Source organism: Triticum dicoccoides, chromosome 5A (assembly GCF_002162155.2).
Source record: "Triticum dicoccoides isolate Atlit2015 ecotype Zavitan chromosome 5A, WEW_v2.0, whole genome shotgun sequence".
Classification (NCBI taxonomy): domain Eukaryota; kingdom Viridiplantae; phylum Streptophyta; class Magnoliopsida; order Poales; family Poaceae; genus Triticum; species Triticum dicoccoides.
This window is the reverse complement of record NC_041388.1, coordinates 543,483,143-543,505,536: the sequence shown is the minus strand read 5'-3', so window position 1 is coordinate 543,505,536 and position 22,394 is coordinate 543,483,143. Positions and strand designations below refer to the sequence as shown.

General features: G+C 46.7%; 1 pseudogene; it reads right to left on the bottom strand.

Annotated features, from left to right (window-relative positions):
- Positions 1–4,891: 4,891 nt before the first annotated feature.
- LOC119299943 lies at positions 4,892–22,031 on the bottom strand (annotated as a pseudogene).
- Between the last annotated feature and the right edge of the window lie 363 nt (positions 22,032–22,394).

Genomic DNA, 22,394 nt, shown 5'->3' with positions numbered 1-22,394 from the left:
ATCCACGTCCCACAAGTGGCGCGGGCTTCGACGCCCACGTCACTTGTGGGACGTGGATGTAGTGTCCGACACCGACGGCCACATGTATCTCACACCCACGATACTTACTATTTAGGGTTTCCTCTACCGCTTGGTGACCCTCAACGACCCTCGTTCCCGATAAAAAAAAGAGGAAGAAGAAGAAAAAAAAGAGGAGAAGAAAGAATAGAGGAGTTCTTACTCCTCTATTCTTTCTTCTTCTCTTTTTTTCTTCTTCCTCTTCTTTTTTTATCCTCGAAGCGTTGTCGAGGGCACCCCAAACCCTAGAGAAGCAGCGTCGAGGCCACTAATTAATATTAGTTCTACGTTTGCCACTAATATATCCATTTGTCATGTTTGAATAATAATTGCCATGTTGTCAATATTTGTAGAAACTATGGACACCGCCCGAGACGAAGTACAAGAAGAGTTGTTGGGGGACATAATCGCATGAGGAAGTGATGCCGTCTGCTCGTTGTTTCTCAACGACACCGGTGGTCTGGAAGCAGCTGGCTATGATTATGATGGCTCCGGTGACCTAATGCCGGTGCAAGAAGGAGACCATGAGGACGGCTCCGGTGACCCAATGCCGGTGCAAGAAGGAGACCGCGATGACGTCTCCGGTGACCGAACCGAGTCCAGCCAGGTATATATATTAGTTAAGCTTCTGCTGACTAGCTAATTGATGCATTCATTGTTTTGGTATGTACACATATTAATTAAGTCTTTGTTCTTTTTTCTAGCCCTCCGGATCGAGCATAACTTCGGTAAAGAGACGAGGCCCGAAGAAAAAGTTGAGCTCGGATGAAAAGTTTGAGATCATAGCAATCGCGCCCGACAGCCAACCGATTGAACCCCTCCGGACAAAGAGCGCATTTGTTGCTCAGTGCGGGGTTTTTGTTAGGGACAAAACCCGATCAGCATCTAGCAATGGTTTAAGCCGGCTACAGAAGACCCTGAGGTGTCTTATGTCAATGATATGCAGAAAAATGATCTTTGGACTGAGCTGAAGTCAAATTTCACCCTACCGCCAGAGGATAATCCAGAGAAGCCAGTTAAAGAGCAATAAGTCAAGTCTTTTGCTCTTAAGAGGATGGCAGAACTATTCAGGAGGTGGAAGAAAGATCTGAATAAGTTTGTCGAAAATAATGAGACACCAGAATTCAAGGGCAGATATGAGAAGATCAGAGATCACTGGCCCGCATTTTTGGCCCACAAGACATCGTAAAAGAGTAAGAAGATGTCGGTGACAAACAAGTAAAATGCTGCGAAGAAGAAGCATCACCATCGCACGGGGTCAGGTGGCTACCTCGTAGCCCGGCCTAAGTGGGCCAATACTGAGAATGATCTCGTTGATAAAGGGATTGAACCAGAGACAATTAACTGGCCAGACCGTTGCCGGACTTGGTTCTTCGGGGCTGGCGGAACCTTGGACCCTGTAACAGGGAAGTGCATTTGGATGAACGATCAAATGGACATACCAGTCAGGAAGCTTCAGCAGTATATCGAAGCAGCGCAGCAAGGGACGTTCTTTCCAGACAGAGAGAACGACGAGCTCACAATGGCCCTCGGGAATCCTGAGCACCCTGGACGGACACGAGGCACGCCAGGCTCCATTCCGTGGAAGGTTGGGTTTCCAAACGTAGGCGGTTACAAATCCCATGAGAAGAGGAAAAAAGTGCAGCAGACCCAAATGCAGGCGCTGCAAGCAAGGGTACAAGCGATAGAGTAACGAGAAGCAAATCGCAGCAAACGTACTGCCGAAACTTCCCCCGAAGCTACCCCGCCATCTCAGCGGAGAAGCAGCGTGGCTTCCACCGAGCTGCTTCAGCCGGAGCATGCCTTGACGGCTCCTGCCAGCTATCCCGTGGATGCTATCACGGAGTCTCAAAATTGCCACCTTATGACGCAATGGATGAATTTGAAGGTCAAGGCGGCTGTTGGCTCTGTTTATCCTACTGAACCCGGCGCAACTTTTCACTGCCGGCCGATTCCAGAAGGATATGCTAGGGTGATGGTGGATGAAATAACGGAGGGATTTGAGGACCTCCAGCTTGACCACCCTACCGGTGAAGGGGAGACTAGGCTGGGGTCTGCTCTGAGTCCTCCATGCCTATGGCGGAAGGAGCTCATCAACCTTCCGAACTGGACGCCTCCGCCTCCTCCTCCTCCTCCGGCAAGTCAGGGCACTCCGCCTCCTCCACCGCCTCCTCCTCCGGCGAGTCAGGGCACTCCGCCTCCTCCACCGCCTCCTCCTCCGGCGCGTGATGATCAGGGCACTCGACCGGCTCCTTCTCCAGCGCGTGGCGGCACTCCGCCTGCGCCGACGCGCCCGAGCAGCCAGCCTCCTCCTTCTCCGCCTCGTCGGCAAGGGAGGAAGAGACTTGCCGCCGCTCCGACTGCTCCGGCACGTCGTAGTCCTTCTCCCCCGCCTCGTAAGAAAGTAAAGAAGACAACCGCTCCGTCTGCTCTGCCGTCGTCTAGCAGTACAGCCAGAGGCGGGAGGAAATACAAATTTGGTCCTTCTCTGAAGACTCAAGAGAAGTTACCATACGAGAGGACCCCGGAGGAGAACACCGAGATCGCATGAGAAGAAGTGAGGAACTACTTTGAAGGGGTGAAAGCAAAGAAACATCCACCTCCGGAGGAGAAGGTAGATCCGGTGAAAGTGAAGCGCACTCTGGCTGCCCTGACAAAACCACCCAAGTCTCCGCCGAAAGGAAACTATGAGCGCATTATTGGAAAGGAATTTGCCGAAGCGGAGCGGTCGGGAAGTACTGTTAGTGATCAAAGGCTGAAAGAACGACGAGCTGGGAAACAAATTGCCCAGCTCGGCGAACAAGCGAAGCAATCGTGCCCCCCACTCAAGGTTCCTAGCGACAACGTCGCTAATGATCCGAGGATGGTGCCCGGTTATAGCAATCTTGGCGATTACCTGCCCGACGATGTACATTATGATTTCATGGAGGTGCAGATACAAAGATACGAGTACGGGAAGCCTCTCGTCAAAGATGAAAGATCTCTATCAACGATGATGCGAAGATTGCATGATTGGTACTTGAAAATCTGCAGAGACTCTGGGGGGAGGAGTACTTTGTATGTGAAAGTTAAAAAGGAGCATGACCTTGTTGGAATTGAACTGTTGCCTGTTCCATTCGAGGAGTTCTTTCAGTTTTTCAATCAATTGGCCCTCGATAAAACAACGGTCGCCTGCTACTGTCTGTAAGTAGTACTACTTCTGTCATTAAGTCTCTCTATATAGCTCAGCTCTTTCATTGCATGTATTTATAATCATCCTCAATATATTATGCAGATTGAAGATTGCCTAATTGAAGAAAAGACAAGTTAGTGATATTGGGTTCATTAACACATATCTCATAGATGCAACTCAGGTTAAATTTCATGCCGCAGATACCAAGGCCAACTTGCTACGATCGTTGGTAATAAATGAAAACAAAGATATAATACTCTTTCCTTACAACTTCAAGTGAGTGTTACTGTCTTGTGGGTATTCGGTTTCCCTTATATATTAGTCAAGGTTATAGTAATGTAATTGATGAGTTATGCATGCGTGTGCAGTTACCACTATATTCTCCTAGAGATTAAGCTTGAGCAGGGACTAGTAACCGTCTTAGACTCAAGACGAAAAGATCCCCAGGACTATGCAGACATGACTCAAATGCTCGAGAAGTAAGTTAAATCGATCATTATCCACCATATCAACAACTTTGTTCATTTCCTGATATATCAAGTAATTGTTTTCTTTGTCTGGCAGGGTTTGGAAAAAATTCTCCAAAAAAGCTCCAGGACTCCCGAAGAAGCTACAATTTAGACACCCGAAAGTAAGTACTATAGTAGCATGTTCCGTGCATCTCCTATTGATTCAAGCGCTAGTTTCATCAATACCATTTGGCATTCTTGCTTATCAGTTTGATTGACCTCTATTTCTTGTAAAGTGGTTGTGGCAGGAACAAGGGAATGATTTCTGTGGATACTACGTTTGCGAGTCCATCCGCCACACGACCTGTGAGCGGGGCTACACTGACGAACAATATGAAGTACGTAAATAACAACATTCACAATTTTATTTTATTACCATCATTTGTGTTGAGTTTCATTTCATTCATATATATATATGTATTGACCCCCTTCTTCAAATTAGATGTTTCGTAAACGGGATGAACTCCTAGCACCAGCTCGCATGCGAGCAATTCAAGAGGAATTAGCGGCATTCTTTCTTGACCACGTGATCACTGAAGACGGAGAATACTATGTGGACCATGAGTCCGTATGATTATATTTGTAAGAGATAATTATTGTATATATGGAGCCGGTAGTGTCGGATAGATATACGAGAACTTGTTGTTCGACCAATCTCTCGGAGAAGGAGAGGTGGTCGATATCACTTCTCTCTGTATGCATATATGTTCATGACGATCTTCTGTTTCCTTCATTTGCTTACTAGCTAGCTAGCGTGTCTAGTCCTCTCTATACGTATGTATAGTACGTAGCATCGACCAAGCACGGACATAAGAGAGGACACTTCTCTCTATTAATTATAGCTAGCTAACACAATATATGAAACACCTAAATTAACCCCCCAAAACCCCCAACCCCCCCTTTCAAAAAAAAAACAAAAACCCCAGCCACAGAAATGCTGACGCGTGGATGCCTATTGGTCCAGGTTGGTGCCACCAACCGGGACCAAAGGGTCTCCTGCCTGGGCTCCGTGCACAAGCCACGTGGAGGCCCATCAGTCCTGGTTCTGGATTGAACCGGGACTAAAGGGACAGGGCATTAGTACCGACCCTTTAGTCCCGGTTCAGGAACCGGGACAAAAGGCCCTTACGAACCGGGACAACAGGCTCTTTTTCTACCAGTGATAATGGGTCCTGATGAGGTGAACACTCCTTGTCTCCATATTCTCACGATCTTCGAAATCCAGCTTCTCCAAGACATAACGTCTTGCATGGCAGGGGATGCACTAGTCGAATTGTAGAAAGCGAAAATTACATATTGAAGAAGCAGAAGTCATGCTTAATTACAAAAAAGACTTGTCGTCGTTGCGTACCGTATAAACATCGAAGGTCTCGTCGAGCTTAATACTGAAGCACCGACCGTCTTCCAGTTGAGGCATGTCGTACAGACCCCGGTCGTCGCCACGGTACTCGCACTCAGGGATCCTATCGTCGTCAGACATTTCCTATGTCCATAATTCAAAGATTAAACTTTTGAAATTCAATATATGTACTACAATAAACTAAATTAGATCATTATTATTCATCACGGGTTGACTGCCAGTCTGTCGAGTCTTTTTCTTGAACACTCTCATCTCATGTGGTGTATATGGTGGACACTACCTCATGGTTATTTCGACCGTCGGTGATGGTCGCTTCCCCTCCTTCTGTCGTGCATTACCAAGGTATATCACGAGTAGAAGGAAGAGGCAGCGACCCCACGACAACAGTCGGGATTTGTCCTCTCTGATATTTCGACAGTATATGGTGGACACTCCCTCTCAAGTAGCGTCGACTGACTGAAAGTCAACCCGTTACATATATGGAGCAATGACATAAAAAAGGCTTATGTTCTGCTGGAATGTTGATTAATTCCTGTTCAGGCAAATCATGGGCACTCGATATTTCCTACTTTCTAGCACAAGTCATATCAAGATTCACGAAAAAAATCCGGCATGACCTTTGCTATAACAGGACATATCAAGTGCCTGAAATTTGCCAAAATGGAAATTAATCAACACTCCAGCAAAACATAGGCCATTCGAATTTTCCCTACAAACTGCATCTATGCATTCATTTTGTTGGCATTTGTCAAAATCAACAATCAACAATCTATTCATATAAGCTGTCCATACACATACAAAGATGTTTAAACTTGAAAAGCTATCCAAATCAATTATCATTTAAAAAAAACTGCTTCACATTGTCACAGCTACTCATCTACTACTACTACATCTATAAAAACATCTACGAAAACTTCATTTTCGTATTTAAGCAACCACATTGACCATGTTTACTCACTATAGACGACGGTTGTTGCGATGAGTCAGTAGCTGATTTTTTCTGTTGCAAATTTAGATCCAACTCAAGGTCCACAAGTCTATTTTGTCACACATCATTCCCCGCAGCCTCCCAGTCCCATCACACATACACATGGCTTTTAACTAAGAAAGTTTTCCCAATATCTACATCGATCTGCTTCTAGAAATCTCGAAAGGAAAAGCAAGGTTGCATGCTGAAAGTGAGCGAGTAGGTGGATGCACTGTGGTTAATTAATTTATATAATGGTGAGTCGCTCGGTTGGTTCGATTGTGCACCTGTATATGTTGGTGGGTATGGTGAGCTTCAACCTATTAAAACACGGCTGACCTGAGCTGGACGAGCTGCTGCTATTTGTGTACTAATCTACTCGCTTGCTGTTATTTATGGTTTCTTTCCGCTCTCCTTCCGTCTAAACCGCCTTGTAGTGTCCTCACATCACATGTGTACCCCTAATGGCTGACTGGTTCAGATTGATTTTCAACTAGTACAAATGGTATCTATCTATTGAATTTTCGGCATAAAGGACCACCAATCCAGCGATTTTGAGGAAAAAAGACCACCTCCCAGTACCACTGACAGAACTACCGTGGCAGCACGTTCAGCAACACACACGTGGCACCTGCCGCCGCAGATGGAGGCCGCAGGTGCGGCGGCAGCTTGTGGATAACAGGTTTACCGGCCCAGCGTACGCTGGCAACCGAACGGTTCTCTTCGCAGCGGTAGCACACTATCTCGTTTCTCTCGTATAAGTGTGTTAGATTACGTGCGAAAGAGGAAAATAGTCCACTTTGACTGCGATTTTAAGCAATTTGAAGACCGATTCTAAAGATGTTGTAGTTGAATAAAAGATAGATCTCACGCAAAAAAAAGGAATAAAAGATAGATCAATGCATGGCCGATCCATTTTTATATTTATCATTGACATGCAAGGTATTTTTGTTCTGTTTAATTAGCCTCTAATTATTGATCCCTTCCTGTTTTGGTCTAACCAAGCGAGTACCAATTTTAAACCGCGCACGTGAAGACACCGGTTGCAGTTGGCACACAACGAAGGACGGCGCCACTAGCAGCATGCAGCGCCATGTCTCGTCGCTGGCTGCAACCACGTCAGCTTGCCGCCTTAGCGGCAGGTGCCGCTTAGCTTTTCCGTTCCGTTCCAGCAAGCCATAGTGCCGATTTTTTTAGGAAAGCATAGCTTTATAACTTAAAGGTGTACCGGCATATCACCCGCAACACAAAGCGCCACTTGGGACGGTACATCAACGTTCCAGGTTTCATACTCACTAGGGGAACAGATACGCCCAAGCTGGGCTAACTCATGTGCTACAGTATTAGCTTGACGACGGCATAACGCTATATCTATGTGCGAAAACCGAGTAAATTGCATAAAATCACCATTTTGAAGGTTAGGTTTGCGAAAAACACTACATTACATTTTTTTGACAAAAAACACCATGTCTTGTGTAATCATTTTGTAAAAATCACTGATTGGCAGATCTGGCTCTGTTAAGTGAGATTATGACAGATATGACTCGCCAGTCAGACTGACGTGACATCACTTAAAATCTCACATGTAACGGCGACGTGGGGTAAAGTTATCATCATGTGCTGCCTTGTGGGGTTCATCTGTCATTGGAAAAGAAAAAAGAAAAAAAAACTGCTTCTTCTCCATCCGGCCGCTGCCCATCCCGTCCCCGGCAGAGATAAGGGTCGTCACTCCCGCGCCCAGTTCGATGTAGAGGCAGCCGTTGCCGCGCCCAAGTCGACGCAGAGGCCACCACCAGTCCCGACCCCGGCCGAGGAAAAGACCCAGCCGCCGTCGCCATTGCCGCACCCTGGGCGAGGCAGAGGACTCTGCCCGCCCCGGCCGAGGAGCAGCCTTCCGCCATGTTGGAGCGCCCAAACTGCCCGCCGCCGTCCGGGGGTCGTGCGGCACCTCGAGCGTCGGCTGCCGCAGCACCTTTGTCCGCCATGCAATTTACTCTTCTCTTGCTCGATCCTCAATCCCCCAATCGAGCTGATGCGGCCCTCGACTCCCTCACTGCCGGCGGCCCCTACCCGATGAGGCACCCCCACCCCTCTCCCTCCGAGTCGATCCGCCGCTGCCGCCCTCATCCTCACCGTCGACGACCCCGAACGCCGCTGCACACCACCGTTGACCAAGGCCACAAATCAAGTAGCGCGAGGCGGAGCTGCTGCTCCTCTCCTCGGGCAGTGGCGGAGCTGTTGCTCCTCCCCTCCATTGGCAGCTACGGAGCTGCTGCTCCTCTACTCCATTGGCAGCGGCGGGGCTGCTGACTCTCCTCCATGGGTAAACGGCAGCAAGATTCGATGACGGCACAGGCATTTTTGACTAGTCAAAGTGCCCACCTGGCATAATTTTGCCCAGTCAGCTCCTGACGAGCGGGGCCCATCTGTCATAAACATGTTCAAAGCGTTCTAATCTGCCGATCAGTGATTTTTGCAAAATCTGTTTTCTGCCAAAAAAATGCAACATAGTGTTTTTCGCAAACCTAACATTTAAAGTGATGGTTTTATGCAATTTACTCGCGAAAACCACAACTTAAGCTGGAGTTTGCAATCCTCGATGATCGCCACGTAGGGTATGTAGTCCACTTTCTTGAAGTCGAGGGCCTCTTGCAGCAGCTTGGAGTCCGTCTCCAGGACCAATCGGAGTGCCCCCAAATCTGCCACCATGTTGATTGCCTCTGCCATAGCCATGACCTCGGCGCCAAACGGATCGGCCACATGTTCGGTCCTGCCTGCCCGTGCCTGGACGACATCCCCCGCCTCATCTCGTATTACCACTCCCCAGGTGACGAAATCATCTCCAGGTTTGTAAGCCCCATCCACGTTTGCTTTAAGCATGTCATCCCGCGGTGGTTGCCACTTGGCCTCCTCCTCCTTCCGTACCTTCCCGGCCTTGAATATCTGTATGTACTCCATGGTGTTGCATGTCACCCGTCTTGTCACCTCATCGGTGGTCACTGGTAGCTCTCCTTCCCTCAATTTATTTCTGTTATTCCACCAATGCCACCACATTGTAAGGATCTTCACTCGTACATTTTCATCCAGGCCCCAAAGGAGATCAAGCATTGCATGCACACCCCCGATGCTTTCAAGCTCGATCCTCACCTTCTCTAGACCCAGTGCATGCCACACCTTCTTGACAGATTTACACTTAATGAACAAGTGTGCCCCATCCTCATCCGCACAGCTACAAAACAAGCACTTTGTGCTGTCCAGTTTGATCCCTCTTCTCTCCAGGTTTGTCCGGAAGGCCAGCGACTCATGCTTCAGACGCCATGTGAACATCTGTATCTTCCGCGGGCAGGGTAACTTCCATAGTCGTTTCCAGGATTGGTCATCACATCGTTCCAGATTACCAACATTTGTACCGCTGTTCCCCACATCCCCTTGTTTCATCGTCTTGTTCAGCTGAACCCGCAACTTATAGTGCCGAAATTGCGGTGATACACAACCTGCCGCCGCGGGCTGTCGCGGCAATGGACATCGTGTCGCATGCGGGGGCTTCCTCCATGGTACATTTGGCAATTTCATTTTTATGTGGTATTTTCTTGTAATACGATCATGCCGGTGGTCTAAAGCACGAAAAATTCCTATATATCTACTTGCAGTCACTTTTTACAATATATTTCTTTACGACCGCTCTTAAATTTCCTTAAGGAGCGAGTACATAATTTAGAAGGTAAGGTACACATACTATTGCAATTTCTTACTTGTCCACGAGTACTTAGTCGATTGCGTGGCTAGGGTCTTTTTCACCAGCATGATTCTAGAAACATGGCAGTATAAGAAACATACTTGGTTGATGCCTTTAAAGGATAATTTCCCGTGTGATCTTCGATTTAATTGTTTTTAAAGGACAACTCACTTTAACATTCGGAAATGTTAACGCCCACACGTGTGGGCGTTCACCATCCCGACCACACGCAAGCATCTCCGTTGGCAACATTGTGCATGAATTTTGGAACAAACCGGCCGGTTTTCTGCGCCACGTAGGACGAGGCGCGTGTGCGGTGTGTGAGTCAGTTCGCCCGCATGTTGGTTGCCATCCCGCGGTCAGCGGTTGCCACTCGGAGGCGTGCGGTGGAACTGCTATGCGCCCGCACGCCACGCTCCGATCGCGGTTGACGTCAAACATGTCGCACACCTCTGCCCCCTCTCCCTCACGGTTCCATTTACTCACCCGCACCGCAGTTACTGGCACAACCCACTCGCATTTCAAACCATTGAAGGAGAAGGCGAGGGGAGAAGGCGACGGCGGAGGCGGAAGAATCGACGGTGTTCGCGGCCATCGGTGGTGCTCGCCGGAACGGAGCGGCTTCGCCGGAGCGCCTGCGGGTTGAAGGTAATGCTCGCTACAACTCTCGCAATCCCTTCCTGCATTTTCCCCCTTCCCTCCCTGTTCGATTCCTCGATCGTGATTCGTAGAGATTCAGGCGATTCGGCGATGCATCGGCATTCCCACCGGCGCCGAAGTCGTCTGCTAGCCGCTTTTGGTGGCACTGGGCAGTTTCATCACGGCCGCGGCGGCGGCATCGTCGGTGTGGTTATGCCTGTTCGGAGGCATGCACTAGTCTTGCCTATGGATTGGGCAGGTGTCTCCCGGTTTGTTTGATGCGCATTGGTTCGAATTTATGTTTGTAGTCAGTTCGTGGGAGAATTTTGAGGGTGAATTTGAAGTCGCGGTAGTTGCCATTGAACCCTAGATCTAGTTAGTTGGGTTTTGAAACTGTAGTATGAGGCGAACTTGATAGTTTCATTAACTATCATGATTGTGTGGCAACTAACTCCTTGAACAAATGTGATAGTTGCCATAAACGTGTTTCCCCTTGCGGCAACAAATTACTGAAATGACTGTGTTAGTTGCCACATATAAGCTTTCGCATGGGGCAACTATTTTTATTGAATGACTGTGATAGTTGCCACACACATGCTCTTCCATGTGGCAACTAAATTTGCTGAATACTGTGATAGTAGCCACAAACATGCTTTTTTATTGTGGCATCTAATTTTTCTGAATGATATGTGATAGTTACCACACTGTGATAGTTGCCACAATCGGTAGTCAATGCAGTTTCAGGAGCCAACTGCACTGGATGGCAACTAATGTGCACATCAAGTGTGCCTGTTGCCACTTGGATAGTATATTCATGTGGCAAATAGAATGTGAACACACTGTCTGTTGCCATTCTGCAGATAAGGCAGTGTGGCAAATTGGCTGCATAATGTGGCAACCAAATTTGCATATCAATTGTGTCAGATGCCATACATATGCTTTGCATGTGGCAAGTTTTTGGCTGACCACATCATGTCTGTTGCCATGCCGCAGTCAGTACAATATGGCAAATTCATTGTACTGTAGGCGTAATTTTTTTTGTTTTGCAACAACGACTTTGTGATATCTGATCACAATGTGGCAATTTTCAGGTTCTTGATTAGATGTGGTTTCATCGATTTGTTGTAGTATGTGCTGCATTTCAGCACGGCAATTTCACCCTAGCACATTTCTGCCGCTGAACAAGTGGCATTTGATTGGTGTATTTTTAGGACAGTGTGTGAGCTGCCACATCTTAGTTTTTCTGATGTGGAGGATTCTGTGACTTTCTATCGTACTATCTTGGGCTAACATGGCAACTTCAACATTTTTTATTTTCAAGTGCATTTACCATATGTACACTTTTTTTACTTGATAATGCAACCAACGTGCTTACTTGCCATGTTTATGTTTCTGACAATCATAGGAGGGGTGCGTGTGTGTTCATGTTATTTTTTCTGCATTCACTAGTTGACATTTTCTGTTAGGTGGCAACTGCTTACCTTTTGCATTTACATTTCCACCATGACAATTTGGTCTGTTCCTATCTCAGCAGAATGGCTCGTGGCGATCATCAAAACGATGATGATGATTTCATGGATCCACCACAGCGTAATCGGGCAACTAGACGGAGAAAAGAGGGTGATGAGGTAAATGTTCACACATCCCCCTTCCTCCTGCTTTATGTTACTGGTTGACACCTCGAGCTTGCAGTCGTCTGACACGAACTAAAATTTCATGACATTGCAAAACATGGCAACAACTGATCACTTTTTGCCAAAACATGGCAACAACTGATCACTTTTTGTCTGTTTTTTGCAGAAGAAGAAACGTATTCGCAACAGAGCCTCCCAAGAACGACTGACTGTGTTGACTGACAAATTCACCGACGATCAGAAGGGGGCTGCTGCTGAGATGGGTATGCAGTCTATGATGGATGTCCGGTGCACGAACCTTGTCAACCCTGTATGCGACTGGCTTGGTGAGATCTACGACCCCGCCTCCAGGGAATTCGTGATTCCGGGACGTGGAGGACTACCGTTGAACGAGGAATCCGTGTTCTGCACTTTGGGTGTGCCTCGTGGACATATCAAAGTCCCGTACGAGGTCAACAATGAGATCGAGGAAGCGTTGTTCCCCCATTTGTTTCCTGGGTCGGAATCCATGCCGAACACGTCTGCAGTGGCAGATTCGCTGCAGGCCATGACGATGCATGGAGATGTTTTCAAGATGAAGCTACTCATGTACCTCATCTCAGCTGTTTTCGCGCCGACCACCTCTCTTCGCCCAAGCAACGAATGCTTCCCCATCCTAGTGAATGATCCATCTTTACTACTTTATTTTCCTTTGATCTTTTTGGCTCCGATGTCATGTGTAAAGCTAGTGACTGCCAGCGTTTTCCGATGTTTTTTTCCATTTGATTTCTGATGTGGCAACCTTTTTTGTCCTGAAATTTTGTGTGGTGCAGGCAGATCTGGAAAATCTGAAGAACATGAATTGGTGTAAGTTTATTGCCGACTTCCTGCATGATGCATTCTCAAGCAAGATGTACCAAAAGGGTTGTCGACTGCATTTAATGGTATTTTTTTACCAGTTCTTTCTGTGAACACTGTTTTTTAACACACTTTTATTCATGCATGGCAACCTGATCATAACAAGATGGCAACCTGATCATATCAAGATGGCAACTGCCATAATGACAATATGGCAACTGGCATAATGACAATATGGCAACTCCCATCATATTAGTATGGCAACTGTCATCATACTATGATGGCAACTGCCATCATAACAACATGGCAACTGCTATCACACTATGATGGCAATTAGCACATGTAGATGGCATCTTCTTCTTTTTCTTCTCTTCTTTCATGCACCTCAACTTGATTATCATTGGAACATATATTATCCTGTTTTCCTCCACACAGTACCCATGATGGCAACTGATATTTCTTTCTTTTTAAAATTGTTTTGCATCAGCTCATGTACGTCGACTGTCTTGATCTGTCCATCGTGGATTTCACTGGGACAGGAGGCCCGCTGCCTGCGCACAAGTTTGCTGTTTCTGCGTGGACTATCAACGCTGTCAAGGCTGTGCTTGCCGCAGACAAGGCTACTGACACCACATATGGAAAACTGCAGGTTAGTTCTGGTTTCTTTGCCCACACGGCATGCCTACAAATTGGCATGAGGCAACCGTCTGTGGGTCATAAGAGATGACTACCTTTGTTATCCATGGCTGTCTGAGTACTGTATCCATGTCTCATTCCACATGGCAACTCTTTTCATTCATGCTTAAACTTACATCCTCTCTCTTATGTCCTAGCTTTTTTTGTTCTTTCCAGCTGATGGCCAAGCATGCTATAGACTACAGCGTGTTTGGGGGGCCTCAAAACTTTGGAAAGTGGATGGACGTGCACTCAGCTCCGTCTTGCCCTGCCGAGGTAATCAAAAGATCTACATCTATGGTTTGCCGTGGAGTATTTTTTGATGTCGTGCAAGTGATTGCAATACGGGTGGTCATTGATGCTTCTTTGTTTCGTGCACAGGCGAGGGCACCTGTTGAGCATCTAATAGAGCAGTTTGCATCTGGAATGACCGGCCTGCTCGGGAAGTTGGTTGAGGGTGGACGTCCCTCAGTGGCTCTGACAACGACGCAGTTGCGAGGCAGTTCACTTCATTTGTCCCAGAACATACACATCGGCCAACCGGTTGCCGTGGACGGTATGACTACAACAGTTCCCAAGAGCTTGCTGACACACAAGCTGAACTACGTGGAGATGCTGGTCTCAGCAAGGATGACAATGATGTCATGGAGAATGTGCAAGAGGACACCGATGATGATGATCATGCTGAAGTTCGCGCAGGTGGTAACAAGGGCAAGGATGCAACAGATGTCCCCAAACCGGAGAAAGTCAAACAACATACGGCTGCGAGAGGCGAGGGGGTTTTGCCATCAAAGAGGGGGAGGGCTCCAGAGGGTGTTGGGCAGGGTTCTGCTGGCAAGAGGTCTAGGACCGACCCTGTAGCTGCCAGGAAGATGTTCGACTTTTATTTTAGTTTTTTGCTTTGTCTATTTTCTTTGAATAGACTCATCCTTTTTTTGCACTTGTTTTTGTCAAGCGCGGCAACAAGTTTGCTGTCTGACAATTGCCACCCTTTTTTTCCTTCATCTCATACATGCAGCGAGCCGACAGCTGGTGGACGAGCAGTTACGAAGAAACAGGCGCCAACGCCAACCCGTGTTTCTACTCGGTTGAACAAAGGCGCCCCCATTGCCGGTGACACCCCTTCCACCAGGTCATCTCCTCGGACGATGACGACCAACACCGGGGATCCTGTCGTGTTGCCAGACCTGAGGAAGGCAGTCAAGAAATAGGTTTTTTCATCCGCTTTCATTGACATAGCGCTATATTTTCTTAATTTTCCAATGCATCCGTTTAGCTTGTCACATTGTCTTCTGTCATCGCCCCCCACGTGGCAACTGCTGTTCTCCAAATGATTGTTTCCTTCCTTTTTAAGTGTATGGCAACTCCTATTGTTTTTTACATGGCAACTGGAATCTAGGCCAAATGGTAACTTTAATGTACCTAATGGCAACTGCCATCTTTACCGTTGGCTTGTGAGCTCATCCCACACCTAGGTTTGAAATTGCATTCATGGCAGATCAGACATTTTTATCATTCTTCAAGTTGGCTAACATGGCAACTGCTGCTGGATGGCAACTGCTAATTATGACACATGGCAACTCACGTTCCCATTACATGGCAACTACCAGCTTCTCCACTTGTTTTTCATTTTTTTAAGATTTCTACCAAGGAAAACATATTTTTGTTCATTTTTAATACCTTTTTCATGTGCTTTATTTTTATTTTTGCAGGGTGAAGAAGACTACTACGCGCGGGGCCAAGCATATCAGTAAGGACCCGCTCGAACGCCTGCATTCAAAGTTGTCAACAAGGGGCAACTTAGATGTACACGAGGCACCAGGCGACAATACTGCTGCTGCACCGTTGACCGCTCCCACCAACTCTGATGCAAGTGGCCGACCATCTCCGCCGGCTGCAGATGTGCAGGATAGAACAACAGGCATCCGTACATCGGGGAGTGACGAGTCGGTATCTGCTAGGACAACTGAAATATTGCCAACTCTTCTGGCAATGAAGGATGCTGCTGTGAGCCATGCCACCCCATCAGCAAGCGTTGAAGTGAATGCTCCCAAGACGAACCTAAGCAAGGAAGATTCCCGCTCATCTGACACTGATTCCAAGCGCGTGCGTGGTGGCACTCCTGTGTCCACGACAGAAGCGGCTGAGGCGGCAGTTCACAAGGATATGCCATCTACAGGTGAGAGTCCTGGCAGAACAGCTCCAGCTCCTGTCGGTGCAGATACTGCTAAGGCGACTATTTCGTGTGCTGGTCTTCCACCTAGGCGTCGTAGCCCCCGCAAGCAACCAACACACATACCCAACGCACCGGCTATAGCTAGGAGCAGGAGAGACGAGCCTGGTTATGTTCCTGCGTCCACACTGTTCCCGCCACCTACCAAAAGCAATGTGATGGAGAAACCGGAAGACCGGAGCACAACTGATGCAGGTGTCAAGCCGGGCACGAGTGACGCAGGTGAAAAACTGGAGCAGACTGCGCCTTTACCCGCAGTGGAAATCCCCAGCATAAATCTGCGCACTTCCAGGCTCCCAGTCAATGTCGGTGTCCCCTACAGCCCAAATAAGAAGATTGTCATGAAAGCTGCGGCTGATACCGCTGACAACACGCCCCGCCCTGCAAATAAGGCCAATCATTCTGTAGCTGCCGATTCAGATATGTTTGTCGATCTTTCACCCTTGGATTCTGCCCCGCAAGTCGTTCATGGTCCGGCCAGTAGGAATGAGAGGCACCCAATGGCCTTTACCCCACCGAGCTTCAGCCTTGACATCAGTCAAGATCAACCGGTGGTGCAAGATCCTATGCCAGTTGCCTTTGCTTTCCCAGGAGGCATACCTGCAGTGATGGCACAGCCAATGATCGAGGGCAGGAAGGTTGTCAAGTTCGCAAAGCCGATTGTGCAAGGTACACTTGTCATGTCCTTATGATTTTTCTTGTATACATCTTTGTAGTTTGACTTTTGTCCCAATCATAGTTTTTGGGGGTTCTCACTTGTGATGGCAACTGACATGTGATGACATGGCAACTGGATTTGATGCACCATGTCACCTACATTTTTTTAGCTGCCATGCTGCATTTGACATTTGGGCAACAACGTGGCAACTGAAGTTGATTCAACATGGCAACTGTAGTTGCTGTCACATGGCAAATACAATGCATTACACATGGCAACTGGATTTGCCACACCATGTCACCTGCATTTTTTGTTTCCATGCTGCATTTTTTCATACGGCAATCACATGGCAAGTGGAGTTGACACAACATGGCAACTGTAGTTGCTGTGACATGGCAACTACAGTCCAACTAGATGGCAACTACAGTGCAACTACATGGCAATTGTAGTTGCTATGACATGGCCACTGTAGTTGGACCACACATGGCAACTGCCCCACTGTTTCTACCTACATCTCACATCATGCACCCTGTCTTCTCACAATCCATCTGTTTTTTTATTTTCTAGGTATCCTAACCCACTTTTTTTATCATTGCAGCCACCCCTGATGAGATTTCACCGTCACTTGACGAAGCTTACCGCATGATTGAGGAGGCAGCATTGCAGAGGAGGTCCTCACGAGGGTAAGGGCAATCAAGTTCCAACGTGCCTGCAGATACGGTATCTGAGGATACCATTAGGAGTGCCACTCCTAGTTCTGTGAGGCAGCAGAGGGTAGTTCACTCACCTCCCGCGGAAGACTACGAGCCCGAATTCAGGGCCACTAAGGAACAGACCCAGCTGTACGATATCGTCAAGCGGTTTGGAAATGCGAGGGCCAGCAGCAAGCACATGAAGGAGCTGAAAGCGTAAATGACCACACCCCATAATCTCTCATTTTGCTTTGCTCCTTTTTTTACCATTCATCTTCTTTGTACTTACTATACACGATCCACTTACATTTTAGTTCTTTCATATTTTTTTACTTAGTAGGCATGATTCTTCCATGTCATATCGTTTTCATACAGCTTATGTTTGGACAGAACCAAAGTCATTCAATGCGGAGCGACGTACGTCGAGTTGGGTGATCTTGCCGAGTCCATGAGGCCAAACGGTAAAATGTCGACGAATGTAGTTGCATGCGGGATCGACTACATCAACAATCACATCGATGTGTGTGCCGACAAGATAATCATGCATTACAGTGTGACCTGCAAAATATGGGATGGTGACTTCCACCACAAAATCTTGAGGAAGAATTTTGCTCAACACGGTGAATTCAAGCTCACACTGAAGAAATATGTGAGTACTCCTTCCCTGTCTGCAATGTTTTTTCACATGGTGTGGTTTTTTGCCATCATCTGCACTTGTGTTTATGTGGCAGATGTTTTCATGTGGCAACAGCTGCCGTGCACACTGACTTCTTGATTTTTGCATCCCGTGCAAACTATGTGGCAACTTGATAGTAAAATACACGGCACATTTTGTTTATACATGGACGGCAACTTTCTTTCAACTACCCCCACCCATAACCAAACATTCTACGTGATTCTAATTTTTTTGTCACTCTGTTGTTCTTTATGTGAACTCTGCTTCTCATTTCTTCACTTTTAAATGCAGGTCATGTTCCCCATGTTCCAGGAGCTTGCACCACATGACCCACACGACAAGTGTGGTCACCACTATGCGATCTGTCTTGACCTGAAGAACCAACGTTTTGAGGTGCTTGATTCAATTCGTTCGGAAGCTGATGCAGACCTTACTACGCATGTCGAATTCTTCATTAACAACCTCAAAGAGATATGAAACCGTCACTACGAACATTCAAAGGTCCAGATCAGGCATTTCCTGACTGAGTATGTGGCGACTGCGAAGCAAGGGAACACGTAATTTCTTCCTTCCTTCATGTGCCATTTATATCAATCCAACCCCTCTTTTGTTGTCACATCTGAATTGAAGTCTATCTTTGTTACGTCTATCCTTTTTGCGTGTTCACCTGACTCTTTTCCTCGTGCAGGACGGACTGTGGCTTTCATGTGCTGGAATACTTTGCAAAGTGGGAAGGTAGAATTATCCCCCCTATCACAACTACAACGGTCGTTGAGCTCCGGAAAATCTACACATGGAACTGGTTGACGAATGAAGATTCCAACAAGCGGTCCAGAGCACGCGAGTTCGTGGAGGAAGCTGTCAAGAAAGTCATCAAGAAGTACAAGTGATCACGTGGCGTTACACACCGGACGCATACCTTACATTCTGTCGCCGAGGAATGTAAGGTACTATCTCTTTGTTCTCGTCGAAAACTATGTTTGTGTGCTATGTTATGACTGCAACCCCGCGTAGCCTACTATGTAGTGGTGGTGTGTGAGCGACATTTGAATAGTTTCTGTAATATATGTGTGGACGTGAACCTATTTTAGGCGTTACAGCAGATATGTTTTTATGTTTATCATTATTACAATGGTTTCATCGTTTCTAGCACCGGTTTGCTGCTTTGAATGCGTCTATGATGTTTTAAAAAAGATGGCAAATGTAGTTCATCAGACATGGGTAGTGAAAGTCATCGTCGTTTTTCATTTTGGCTGTTTTGCTTCTTCTTTTTCATCGCTAACTGCACCGGCTAGCATGGGTAGGTTGATCATGTAGCCACAACCTTTGCTGCGGTTTATGCACGTTACGCTTTTTCCAACTTGTTTCCCATACATTGCGCACAACACACTATGTGTCTCTAAACCGCGTCGTATTGTCATGGAAATATATGCCATGCAGAGTCATTACAAATACCATGGCATATTTTCAGTACAGCTAACATGGCAGATACAGTACAAACAACATGGCAGATCCAGCATAATTAACATGGCAGATACAGTACAACTAACATGGCAGATCCAGTACAACTAAAATGGCAGATCCAGTACAACTAGCATGGCATATTTAGTATAAAATAGCATGGCATATTTAGTATTAAATAGCATGGCATATTTAGTATGAAATAGCATGGCAGACTAACTACACATAACATGGCAGATTAACTACACATAACATGGCAGATTAAGTACCCATAACATGGCAACTGCATTTATCCATTCAATGAATTTTCCTTCCACTTCTGATGCCCCTCAAGAGTCATTCTCCCAATTTTTTTTAAAAAAATTCTCATCATCTAGGGTACAAAACAAAATTTCCACAAGGACCATGTCACATCGCCCCAATTTTTGCTCATGGATTGCCCGCCCCTTTCTTCGTTTTCTTGTGTTTTGCTTGGATCTCCAATCCCGACTTGTACCTTATCTCTCTTGGACGACCCTTTGTGATAGAACGGGGTGGGTTCCTGACATGGGTCTGTGTGCTTGCTGTTTCAGATCCTATCTCCGAGTTTTCAGATGATGGCCCCGTGGATGAAGGCACACTTGATGTGCGGGGGAACCGGTGTAAGGCTTCCTCAGCTTTCCTCTTCTTGATCTCATCAAGCTCTCTTTTCAGTGCCTTCCTGTGTTTTTATTCGACTCTCGCTGTCTCATCACTCTTGCATGCTTCATCAATTAGCTCAGCATAGTTCTTTGTCAGCACAACGTGCCTCACGGCTTCCATGGTTGACTCAGGTCTCTCGTCATGCACAGCCAGAACTGCGTGTGTTGTCTACGGCGCCAACGCGTCGTACAGCGTCCCAAGTCCATCGCCACCTTATGAAATGGCGGGGCATCCGTGTCATAGCGTTCATGTCCATTACTTTTAGTATGTGACAACACACAATGTCGTCCCATTCGAACTTGCAGCATTCACAGTAGTACTCGCCTTCGCCTATCGATGCTTTGACGAAGTAGTTCCTTCCTTTGTCCGGGTCTTCAGGTTCTGAATCTGACATGCCCAAAATAGAACACACCTTGAACGTATGTTCGTCCACCTGAAAAGCCGTGAACATGCTGGCACGCTTTATTTCTTCCTGGAATCTGCAAGTTTTGTGTGTTTTCTGTTAAACTATCGTGCGCTCTTTTCTTGTACCACCTTATGTTGTCATGGAAATAGAAATACATTTTGTTTGAACATGGCAAACATAGTTCATTGAACATGGAAAATATAGTACGTTGAACATGGCAAATGCAGTACACTAGACATGGCAAATGCAGTACACTAGACATGGCAACTGTAGTACACTAGACATGGCAACTGTAGTACATTTTCAACTGGACATCATCATTTTTCCACACCAACATTCCCCAATGGAAGCACATTGCATAAAACATGGCAACTGCCCTTTTATTTAAACATGGCATCTACAGTTGAGTAAACATGGCAATTGCATTTCAACAAACATGGCAGATGCATTTTATTAAACATGGCAACTGCATTTCAGCATATGTGTCGCCAATATAACATTTTTTTCAGTTGACATTGGCATTTGCATGCCAACATGCCCCAATGGAAGCACAATGCATTAAACATGGCAACTACACTTCATTCAATAAGGAAAATGCACCCGAGCAAGCATGGAAAAACAGAATTTTCATTGAACATGGCAACATGCAGCTGAGTAAGCATGGCAAACAGTATTTCATTAAACATGGCAACTGCATATCATGGCAACTGCATTGCACTCTATAAGGCACCTACTGACTTGGTACTTTTTATGCAAATAAGACTGTAACGCAACTGACTTACTTGTTAAAGATCTTGTTGGTGTATATCTTGCTCATTTGCCTCTCTATTTGTAAATACGTTAGCAATTTTGGCTGCTTTAGTGTCGTGGTCGCTTCTTGCTGTAGCTCAGATCCCAAAATTTTTTGTTGCAAAGCTGTGTACTACTTGGCAAACTGTAGCAATGAGTTGCCAGGGCTGACGTACTGCTTCAAAACAGCATTGAACCCCTCGCTGCGCTGCATAGTCTGCAGAAAGGGGAAGAAGCACTACATGAAGTAGGCCGGCACCTAGTACATTCGCTTCTCCCACAGGCTAACAAGAGTCTCGTTGTCTTGGACTTGATGTGTTTCAGTCATGGCCATCCAGCTCCTTTCAAACTCCTCCACCGTCAAGTTGTGGTCCACGCACAGCTCGAATGCCTTGTGCAGCTCTGGACGGTCAGCAAAGAACGGTCCTAGCGTCTCCTCAGCCTTCTTTATAATGTGCCACCTGCAGTGCCTGTGCACTGCCAACGGAAAGACCTCCTCTATGCCTGCACACATGCTGAAATCTTGGTCTGTTATTATGTTCATCGGAGCAAGTCCATCCATGCACTCCAAGAAGGTCTTGAACAGCCAAACGTACCCATCAGAACGAGCCCGCAGCCGAACTGCAACAACTGATTGTGGTTATTTATTCCTATGAACGGAGCGCATGGCATCTTGTACATATTGGTGAGGTACGTCGTGTCGAATGAAATGCAATCTCGGAAATATTTGTAGGCTCTCCTTGCAGCACCATCCACCCAATACATGTTCCTGACACGGTCCTCATCGTCCAACCTTATCCTGTAGAAGAAATCTGGATCTTCCTTCGCTTTCTCATCGAAGTAGGCCATTGTGGCCTCTATGTCTGCCAACTTGCTCTCTCTACGGTACTTGGCCTGTAGGTTTGTGACGACAGCTGGTATGTACGGCATGCTACTCAGAGTCCCCTTTTTGCTGTGGATGAGAGATAGTATCTGTACCATTCTTGATGGACCGACGTTACAATCATGTAGCAGCTTTACGAATTGCCTTTCGACAGGGGTGAACCCTCTGTGGGCGGTCAGAAATTTTACCAGGTCAAACTTCTTTATGAGTTGGTGGTTGTGCTCGTCAAAATATTCATTGACCACCCACTGTGCTCCATCTACGTTTAGCTTACACCGGACAGGGCACTCAGTCTTGAGAATGATACCTCTCTTTCGTTCCGGAACGAC